Below are 11,688 nucleotides of genomic sequence, written 5' to 3'. Positions count from 1 at the left end.
TCTACCCTTCATTCGATCCCTGCGAAACCCTACATTTCAGCAGGATAATGCACGACCGCATGTTGCAGGTCCTGTACGGGCCTTTCTGGATACAGAAAATGTTCGACTGCTACCCTGGGCACCACATTCTCCAGATCTCTTACCAACTGAAAACGTCTGGTCAATGGTGGCCGAGCAACTGGCACGTCACAATACGCCAATCACTACTCTTGATGAACTGTGGTATCATGTTGAAGCTGCATGGGCATCTGTACCTGTTCACGCCATCCAAGGTCTGTTTGACTCAATGCCCAGGCGTATCAAGGCCGTTATTACGGCCAGAGGTGGTTGTTCTGGGTACTGATTTCTCAGGATGTATGCATCCAAATTGCGTGAAAATGTAATCGTATGTCAGTTCTAGTATAATATATTTGTCCAATGAATACCCGTTTATCATCTGCATTTCTCCTTGGTGTAGCAATTTTAATGGGCAGTAGTGTAAATAATTATTTAAATCATTACCTTATTTGCCTGGAGACGTCTGCTTCCACGTTCAACAATATTAACATACCTACATTAATCTAAACTTGGTGGCTTCACACTGCACACCACAAAAACTGCCTACTCCATCGCCTTTCCCTCACAGACAGATACCTACAACTGTATGTCAAGCGCTCTCTTACTCCAACACTTTGGCTCTGCGGTCGCGCACAGTCAGCGATCCACGTTATCGAGCCTATCAGAAACATTCATTGTTTATAGTAAACTAGTTTCCTTTTAATTTATTAATATTCTTATCTTATTCTGGTGCCACATACAAGTGTGCCCCAGTATACTCCTTTCACAACCCTCCCTCGGGGTTTAACAAATTTGACACACATTTGGAAGTACCTCGTACAACAAATGTTTGGTAAATAATCTAACTCTTTAACGTCATTAAACTCGAAAGAATTGATAGTGCTCATATGCACTACTATAAATCATAATCTAGTTATAATCTGAATAAATTGTCTCGTAAACAAGATTGTTGGCAAATAAATCATGTAACGCAGAATAAGCATGCAACCCTAATCGTCAAGATAACGGTATAGGATTGGGCAAGGTAAACGACGAGTCTTGGCTGAAGCCTATGAGCATGTTGAAGTGACTGCCGGCAATACCTTCCAAGTGCTAATACAAGAGACAAAGAGGATTTCGAGAAATTGAGCAATTGCTTGGAAGAAATTGGTCTACTTGAATGTTTAACAGTACATCGATGTCGAGGTCTTTAGAGAAGACCGGTATCACATCTGTACAAGAGTAAACAACAGAATTTGTTTCGGCCTCGGAAAAAATCATAGGCGACAAGTGATTAAGAAAAATCCGAAATCTGGTTATAAACTCCTTTAATTTGCCTCAAATGGTACACGATATTGCACACAGAGATGATATCCCTACCTGTTTCTCAATTTTAATTTTAAAACTCTATTACCTCATAGGAACTTCAGCATTTTGCTTATCTTCTTCCAACTACTTTGACTAATGAAGGAATAATGGTACAAAATTTTCTCCTTGCAGTCAGAAATGCACTGCCAACAAAAATTTATGAAATTTAAAGTAAATCCATTGTGACCCGTATGAATGGAGGAACTTTTTTTTATCGGTAAATATCAAGACCCGCTCCGTTCCGTTGACAGAATGTTTATTGTAACTATACAGGTTTTCCTCAATTTGCATTCTTATTAATGTTCTCCGTCTACCTTACTTTCGTTTCAAAGGAGCGTTCAAAATACACATATAAACATGCTGAAAGCGATGGGAAACTACAGCCGTAATTTTTCCCGAGGGCATGCAGCTTCACTGTATGGTTAAATGATGATGGCGTCCTCTTGGGTAAAATATTCCGGAGGTAAAATAGTCCCCCATTCGGATCTCTGGGCGGGGACTACTCAAGAGGACGTCGTTATCAGGAGAAAGAAAACTGGCGTTCTGCGGATCGGAGCGTGGAATGTCAGATCCCTTAATCAGGCAGGTAGGTTAGAAAATTTAAAAAGGAAGATGGATAGGTTGAAGTTAGATATAGTGGGAATTAGTGAAGTTCGGTGGCAGGCGGAACAAGACTTCTTGTCAGGTGAATACAGGGTTATAAATAAAAAATCAAATTTGGGGTAATGCAGGAGTACGTTTAATAATGAATTAAAAAAAATAAGAGTGTGGGTAAGCTACTACAAACAGCATAGTGAACGCATTATTGTGGCCAAGATAGACACGAAGCCCACACCTATTACAATAGTACAAGTTCATATGCCAACTAGCTCTGCAGATGATGAAGAAATTGATGAAATGTGTGATGACATAAAAGAAATTATTCAGGTAGTGAAGGGAGACGAAAATTTAATAGTCATGAGTGACTGGAATTCGAGAGTGGGAAAAGGGAGAGAAGGAACCATAGTAGGTGAATATGGATTGGGGTAAAGAAATGAAAGAGGAAGCCGTCTGGTAGAATTTTGCACAGAGCATAACTTAATCATAGCTAACACTTGGTTCAAGAATCAAAAAAGAAGGTTGTATACATGGAAGAATCCTGGAGATACTAGAAGGTATCAGATAGATTATATAATGGTAAGACAGAGATTTAGGAACCAGGTATTAAATTGTAAGACATTTCCAGGGGCAGATGTGGACTCTGACCACAATCTATTGGTTATGAGCTGTAGATTAAAACTGAGGAAACTGCAAAAACGTGGGAATTTAAGGAGATGGGATCTGGACAAACTGATTAAACCAGAGGTTGTACAGAGTTTCAGGGAGAGCATAAGGGAACAATTGTCACAAATGGGGGGGAAAATACAGTAGAAGAAGAATGGGTAGCTCTGAGGGATGAAGTAGTGAAGGCAGCAGAGGATGAAGTAGGTAAAAAGACGAGGGCTAGTAGAAATCCTTGAGTAACAGAAGAAATATTGAATTTAATTCATGAAAGGAGAAAATATAAAAATGCAGTAAATAAAGCAGGCAAAAAGGAATACAAATGTCTCAAATATGAGATCGACAAGAAGTGCAAAATGGCTAAGCAGGGATGGCTAGAAGACAAATTTAAGGATGTAGAGGCTTATCTCACTAGGGGTAAGATAGATATTGCCTACAGAAAAACTAAAGAGACCTTTGGAGAAAAGAGAACCACTTGTATGATTATCAGGAGCTCAGATGGAAACCCAGTTCTAAGCAAAGAATGGAAAGCAGAAAGGTGGAAGGAGTATATAGAGGGTCTATAAAAGGGCGACGTACTTGAGGACAATATTCTGGAAATGGAAGAGAATGTAGAAGAAGACGAAATGGGAGATACAATAATGCGAGAAGAGTTTGACAGAGCACTGAAAGACAGCCGGCCGGTGTGGCCAAGCGGTTCTAGGCGCTTCAGTCTGGAACCGCGCGACCGCTACGGTCGCAGGTTCGAATCCTGCCTCGCGCATGGATGTGTGTGATGTCCTTAGGTTAGTTAGAATTAAGTAGTTCTAAGTTATAGGGGACTGATGACCTCAGATGTTAAGTCCCATAGTGCTCAGAACCATTTGAACCAACTGAAAGACCTGAGTCGAAACAAGGCCCTGGGAGTAGACAACATTCCATTAGAACTACTGACGGCCGTGGGAGAGCCAGTCCTGACAAAACTCTACCATCTGGTGAGCAAGATGTATGAGACAGGTGAAACACCCTCAGACTTCAAGAAGAATATAATAATTCCAATCCCAAAGAAATCAGGCGTTGACAGATGTGAAAATTACCGAACAATCAGTTTAATAAGCCACAGCTGCAAAATACTAACGCGAATTCGTTACAGACGAATGGAAAAACTAGTAGAAGCCAACCTTGGGGAAGATCAGTTTGGATTCCGTAGAAATATTGGAACACGTGAGGCAATACTGACCTTACGACTTATCTTAGAAGAAAGATTAAGGAAAGGCAAACCTACGTTTCTAGCATTTGTAGACTTAGAGAAAGCTTTTGACAATGTTGAATGGAATACTCTCAAATTCTAAAGGTTGCAGGGGTAAAATACAGGGAGCGAAAGGCTATTTACAATTTGTACAGAAACCAGATGGCATTTATAAGAGTCGAGGGACATGAAAGGGAAGCAGCTGTTGGGAAGGGAGTGAGACAGGGTTGTAGCCTCTCCCCGATGTTATTCAATCTGTATATTGAGCAAGCAGTAAAGGAAACAAAAGAAAAATTCGGAGTAGGTATTAAAATCCATGGGGAAGAAAAAAAACATTGAGGTTCGCCGATGACATTGTAATTCTGTCACAGACAGCAAAGGACTTGGAAGAGCAGTTGAATGGAATGGACAGTGTCTTGAAAGGAGGATATAAGATGAACATCAACAAAAGCAAAACGAGGATAATGGAATGTAGTCGAATCAAGTGAGGTGATGCTTAGGAAATGAGACAATTAAAGTAGTAAAGGAGTTTTGCTATTTGGGGAGCAAAATAACTGATGATGGTCGAAGTAGAGGGGATATAAAATGTAGACCGGCAATGGCAAGAAAAGCGTTTCAGAAGAAGAGAAATTTGCTAACATCGAGTGTAGATTTAAGTGTCAGGAAGTCGTTTCTGAAAGTATTTGTATGGAGTGTATCCATGTATGGAAGTGAAACATGGACGATAAATAGTTTGGACAAGAAGAGAATAGATGCTTTCGAAATGTGGTGCTACAGAAGAATGCTGAAGATTAGATGGGTAGATCACGTATCTAATGAGGAGGTATTGGATAGAATTGGGGAGAAGAGGAGTTTGAGGCACAACTTGACAAGAAGAAGAGACCGGTTGGTAGGACATGTTTTGAGGCATCAAGGGATCACAAATTTAGCATTTGAGGGCACTGTGGAGGGTAAAAATCATAGAGGGAGACCAAGAGATGAATACACTAAACAGATTCAGAAGGACGTAGTCTGCAGTACGTACTGGGAGATGAAGAAGCTTGCACAGGATAGAGTAGCATGGAGAGCTGCATCAAACCAGTCTCAGGACTGAAGACCACAACAACAAATTATAAACACTGCTGTAGAATATTCGTAATTTCAAATAGATTTTGGTAAAGTACACTTGACGTACTGCACGTCGTAAACAAGCTTGTTACAGATTTGCAAAGGATGTATCATTAGCTACAAGGTGTCGTTTACCACTGAGGGAAGAACCTCTCGGTCCGTAAAACACCAGCTGAGATTGGTTGCCTGTCGTTCGGCTTATATATCTTCATGTTATCTCAGTGGACTTTATAATGTTATATTATGATCTAATTCTTTTGATGTAAAAAATTTGCGTCTACTATTGTAGAAGACGGAAAACTTGAAAACCTAGTCCATGTGGAGAATATTGGCTTTTTCCACTGGGTTGAAGTAATTTTGCTCAATAAGTTGTTCTTTCTGCATCAGGCTGCTACATCTTCCCAAATCATTGTGGGTGTTCTTGTTTTGTTAACAGTGTCATTGATTTCTTCGTTTTCCAAAGGAGTTACCCATTATTTTACTCTTTCAGGAGGGAAGTTGTATTTTAGCATTTTTTGAAGAGGGGCAGGCAACTGGATGAGGACGCGCACTCAGTTCTTAAGAGAGGACTCAACTTTGCACCAACTTCTAAATCCGCCCCTATCACGGATGTCATCAGTGCAGTGGAACAGGAGCTGCACGACTTTTACCTGAAGCACCTGAAGAAGTGCATCGCGGACGCTGTCGTACTCTCATGCAAACTAAACCTGTGTAATTGTACATCTCTATCAGTGAGAGAACGACCATCGGGAGCTACGAGGAGATCCAGATATAGTAGTCTCACCAGCCGACAAAGATAACGCAAGTCTGATCTTATCTCATCAGGATTACATTGCTAGAAGACAGCGCATATTGGAAAATCAACACTGATCCTACTAAGAGAGTGGAGAGGAAGACCATGGTTCTTCTCAAATAATCCGGCTTACCAGACGATGTTGCGAAGAAGCTACGACCGAGAGTATATGTTCCACCTAGAATTTACGGATTCCCGAAGGTACACAAAGAGGGATTGCGCTTACGCCCGATTGTCAACAACATTGGCGTTCCGACGTACTCACTTGCAAAATACCTGAAAGATATACTTAGCCCTTACGTCGGAAAATGACATTCACAGCTCACTAGATTTTGTCGGGCGTCTTAACAACTTCAGTCTTCGTCATTAGGACATTCTTGAGAGTTTCTAATCTGTTTCTCTCTTCACGAGGGTTCCTTTGCAGGAATCCTTGGAACTTAATCGTCAGAAATTTGACATAGAGACGACCAACATTTTTGGCCCGTCTGACGCTGACATACTTTCTCTTCGACGGTGGATACTACGAGCAGACGCAGGAAATAGCCATAGTGGCTCCACTTTCACGAGTCGTCACCAACTCGTTAATGGAACATTTCGAGGAGAAATCACTGGATTCAGCGCAGTGAAAACCATCTGTTTCTTCCGCTATGTTGACGACATAGCGTAAGAGTCCTTTCTCATATGGCCACATGGTAGAGACAAGCTGAATAGTTTCCTCATACATTTCAGTTCCATACACCACAACCTCAAGTCGAAGTGGATGGAGTGCTCCCCTTTCTGTATGTCCCTGTTAAAAGAAGAGCAGACGGCACATTGGGCCGCAGAGAGAGTACCGCAAGAAGACGTACACCGACCTTTACTTGCACACAAACAGTTGCCACCATCCAGCGCAGAGGAACGGCGTACTCAGAACATTGGTTCACAGGGCCCGTACCCCGTCTGACAGTGAGAGCCTTAACCAAGAACTTGAATATCTGATGACGGTTTTCCGGTAAAATGGCTACACAGAGAAGCAAATTCGGAAATCTTTACGTCCCATCCCGACTGTACAGTCGGAGGAAGCAGAAGAGGAACCTCAGCAGGATGGGGCCATAGCATTTATTCCGTTCTGTGACGCTTTATCGGGAACGATAGGGCGAATTCTTCAGACACATCAAGTGAAGACCGTCTCCCGCTCACCAATTAAGACACAGGCACTGCTTGGTGATGTCAAGGACGATCTAGGTCTACGGAAATCCGGAGTCTACCAGAACCCCTGCGAATGTAGCATGACTTACATAGGTCAAACGTATTTATTACCGAAGACCATTGCTAAGAACATCAATGGCACACCAGACTGCAGCAGCCTAACAAGTCGTAGGTTGCTGAACATTCAGTCTCGGAATTACACAGAATTACCAGACCAAGGTTCTGACACGGACGTCCAAATACTGGGACTGTATCATTAAAGAATCTATCGAGGTTCGAGTACGGTTAAATCCTTAGTAAGGCTCGGGAACCAGCTTTGAATCTGATTAAACGGAGAAAGGAGACATCCCACCACGAACTCACTTCGACAACATGCAGAGATACTAAGAAGACGCCGCCGGGCGCGGACCGCATTGGATCACCTGTAGGGGGGGGGGGATGAGATAGAGACCCGGAGCCGGCGCCTCGGTGGTCAGTTCATCAGCGCACCTGATGATGGCAACGTCGTCACATGCAGAAATACTGTGCTCGTTGGAGATTAGCACACGGCTGTTAGCCCGTGAACTATTTTGTCAATAAATACGCCGGGGGAAATTGAAGAATCACATCCTTGTACATACTGTATTACCATTTCAGTATCCTCATATACTTTATCTCTTCATCTTCAGCCTGTGTCTTAGCCACGTATACCAGGCCTATCGTTGTCGGTGTTGGTTTGCTATCGATTCTGAAAAGAACCACCCTGTCACTGATCTGTTCGCAGTGATACATTCTCTGCCCTTCCTTGCTATTCGCCGGCCGGTGTGGCCGTGCGGTTAAAGGCGCTTCAGTCTGGAACCGCGTGACCGCTACGGTCGCAGGTTCGAATCCTGCCTCGGGCATGGATGTGTGTGATGTCCTTAGGTTAGTTAGGTTTAATTAGTTCTAAGTTCTAGGCGACGACCTCAGAAGTTAAGTCGCATAGTGCTCAGAGCCATTTGCCACCTTGCTATTCATAACGAATCCTACTGCCGATATACAATTTTCTGTTGCTGTTGATAATATCCTTTACTCATCTGACCAGGAATCCTTCACCTCAGTGATCCCTATTGTATCTAGATTGAGCCTTGGCACTTCTCTTTTCAGATTTTCTAGCTTTCCTACCCGTTCAAGTTTCTGACATTCCACGCCCCGACTCGTAGAACGTTATTCTTCCGTTGGTTATTCAGTATTTGTCTCATGGTCAACTCCCTCTTGGTCATCCCCTCTCAGAATCCGAATGGGGGACTGTTTTGGAATCTTTTGCCAATGGAGAGATCATCATCACACTGTTTCAATTACAGGCCACATGTCCTATGGAAATACATTGTGTGTCTTTACAGCAGTGGTTTCGATTGCTTTCTGCATCCTCATGCCGTTGATCATTGTTGACTCTTCCGCCTTTAAGGGCAGTTTCCCACACCGAGGCCAAGAGAGTGTCCCAAACCTCTGACCACTCCTCCGACCACTCTTCCGCCCTCTTTGACAACGCCGCTGGCTGAATGAAGGTGGCTTCGTTGAAGGATTAATCAAATTTAAGTGATGGCTGGCTTCGAACCCCAGGGCCGAGAACGTTTTGATTACTAATCATCCGAAGGTGGATCGGATGGCGGGAGGGGCGGAGGGGGAGGGGGGGAGGGTGGTAGGTCGCGGATCGGGATGCGATCGTCGATTGTCGGTGCTTCTCATGTTGATCGTTCTCAGTGCAAATGTGTCTTCGCTGGACAGCAGGTAGCAGTGCCTAGGTGGAAAGGAATTTCTCAGGTGTCAAGTACGAAATGAATGTCACCACCTCATGCTTGCGGGCACCTGTGCATGGTTTGACAGCTGCTGGTGGACTTCTGGTAGCGTGTGTGGTAGCCTTCTGTGCGACCTAGTGGACAGGGGATGGCGGGAGGGCCTGCACGTGTCTGTTGCATTATTTTGCGAGCATGTCTGCATGCTGTGCTATGCATTATTTGGACAGTTTACGAGTACTGAGCGTGTCTACAATCAGTGTACTGCATCACTTAGGAGGAGTTTGCATGTCTGTACTGAAATTATTTCGGTAATTTAGGAGTTGTTTGCGTGTCTGCAGAGCATTATTTAGGAGTAGTTTACAGGTCTGTGGGCTGTGTGGCATGACCCCGAGCATGTCAGTGTGTGTGTTCTGGATCAGTGTGATAAATATACTATCTTTCAAAATCCATTCCTAAATAAATTGTTTCAAAATAAATAACGCACATTCCTTCCTTACTTTCTCCAACAGCCCAGCACAGGCTGAGTCATTTTTGCACCATTTTTTCCCTCCACACCACCATGTTGGATTATGTTACAGGAGGGATGACAGCACCCTCTGGTGGCCGTACTGTGTACTAGGTCAGTTGATCTCATGGCGGAGACACTGCCTGCAAAATAAAGACTTATGTCCAGCACAGACAGAGTCCTTTTCCTACCATTTCCCCCACCCTGGACCATCATCTAGGATTATATCACGAAACAGATGATGGCGCTCTCTGGTGGTGGTAATATGTACTAGACCCGGACCTCGTGGTGAACACAGTTCCCCTACATCTTGGATAACGGTACTTGCATCATCAGCTGATTTCATGGTGGCCATCTTGGATTATGTCACGGATAAGAGCGCCCTCTGCCAATAGTACTGTGTACTAGGCCAGTTGGAGTCTGGACCCCATGGCGACCACACTGTTTCCTGCCATTTCCCCCACTATCTTGGATTATGTCACAGGAGGGATGACAGCACCCTCTGGTGATGGGACTATGTACTGGGTCAGTTGGAGTCCAGACCCCTTGGTGACAACATTGGATGGTGGGAGTGCCTCTAATTTTTTAAATAAAATAGTGCATGCAAAATAATAAAGACTATGTCCAATACAGAACCAGTCCTCTCCCCACCAATCCCTAGGAAGAGGTGGCGGTCGGATGACTTATGTTAGTGGAGGTAGACCAAGTGCCCCTTCTTCCCTGCCACTTTCTTACGTTGGTAGAGGTAGCCCAATTGACCTATCTTCCCTCCAAAATTCAAACTTCCCACCAATTCCTAGGAAGAGGTGGCGGTCAGGTGACTTAGGTTAGTGGATGTTGCCCAATTGATCTATTTTCCCACCATTTTCTTAGGTTGGTAAACAGTCTATTGTGTTGTCCTGAAGGAATTTGAACTACACACCAATCCCTAGGACGAGGTGACGGCTGTATGACTTAGTTTAGTGGAGGTAGTCCATGTGACCTATCTTCCTGCCATTTCTTACGTTAGTAGAGGTAACCATGGTGTGATGCATTATCCTGATGGAATTTGAACTTCGCGCCGTTTTCCGTGGGAGGGGAGAGGAGGGGTTAGGTTAGTGGATGTAGCCCAATTGACCTATCTTCCCACCAAAATTCAAACTTCCCACCAAAATCAGCCATCTTGAATGACGTCATGGCTGCCAACTTGGAACATTTGGGGCACCCTGTGGCGTAGAACTCTCCTGGGGTGGGGGTGACGTCATCGCTACCCTCTTGGATGACTGCATCATGACGTAACGTTTGGGACACCCTGTGGTGTAGAACTCTCCTGGGCTGAGGGTGATGTCATCGCCACCATCTTGGATGATGTCATCATGACAGAACTTTTGGGTCACCCTGTCGGGTAGAATTCTCCTGGGGTGAGGGTGACTTCATCGCTGCCATCTTGGATGACGTCATCATGACGGAGCTTTTGGGACACCCAGTGGGGTAGAATTCTCTTTGCCACAAAACTAATGAAGTTTTCATTTTGGAAGCTTTTTAAACTGATACAGAGTTCACTCCCCTTCCGAAAATGTCAGGAAATTATAGAAATGAAAAATAGCAGGAAAATGAAGGAATATGAAACTATGAAAAACTGAAAGGATTATGTGAAACCTAGCAGAGGGGCAGTTTTAAGCTGTGGATGGTGATTTAAGATTAAATCAGGACTGTGGGCTAGCTGTTTCTTGATGTCCAGCGTTTCTAATGGGTTGAGTTTTAAGGCCTCTGCTTTTTAAGTGAAGGACATGGGACTGTGGCTGGTTACTGCGGCCTTAACTCAGCACGTCCTCAGAAAATTTGGAGTCATAATGTATGTATGCATTGAAATGGGGACCTAGAAACGATGGATAGGCTTCGTCCCTGCTGTAGCCCTCAATGGTACACAACCGTACAACAGGCTATGGCAGTCCACTCACCCCACCGCCACCCACACCAAACCTAGGGTTATTGTGCGGTTCGGCCTCCAGTGGAACGACATCGCGTGCAGAGCCTCTCCTGGGTTCATGATCAAATCAGTTGGACTCCAAACAACAGGAAAACCAAGGCCAGGGCAGACAATTCCCGGTTTCAGTTGGTAACAGCTGATGGTAGGGCTGGAGTTTGGCGTAGACCCCATGAATATATGGACCCAAGTTATCAACGAGACACTGTGTCAATTGGTGGTGGCTCCATAATTGAATAGTCAGTTGTTGAAACCAAATAAGTTATTTTGTACACTTTTCATAAGAAACAAAAAACTTAATACTACCGTATGTACTATTGCTACATAACAGGAATTAATTAGAACCGAAAGTGACTTCATTCTGCTTTTATTGAGAGAGAAATAATTAATTCAGAGTAGATCATTTCGATATTTAATGATTTCAAAGGTTTTTAACGTTTTGATTTCAACAATTTACAAATATATTTATTGCTTTTTTAG

The sequence above is a fragment of the Schistocerca nitens genome, chromosome 5, assembly GCF_023898315.1.
Source record: "Schistocerca nitens isolate TAMUIC-IGC-003100 chromosome 5, iqSchNite1.1, whole genome shotgun sequence".
In the NCBI taxonomy this organism is placed as follows: Eukaryota; Metazoa; Arthropoda; class Insecta; order Orthoptera; family Acrididae; genus Schistocerca; species Schistocerca nitens.
Note: the sequence above shows the minus strand (reverse complement) of the source record.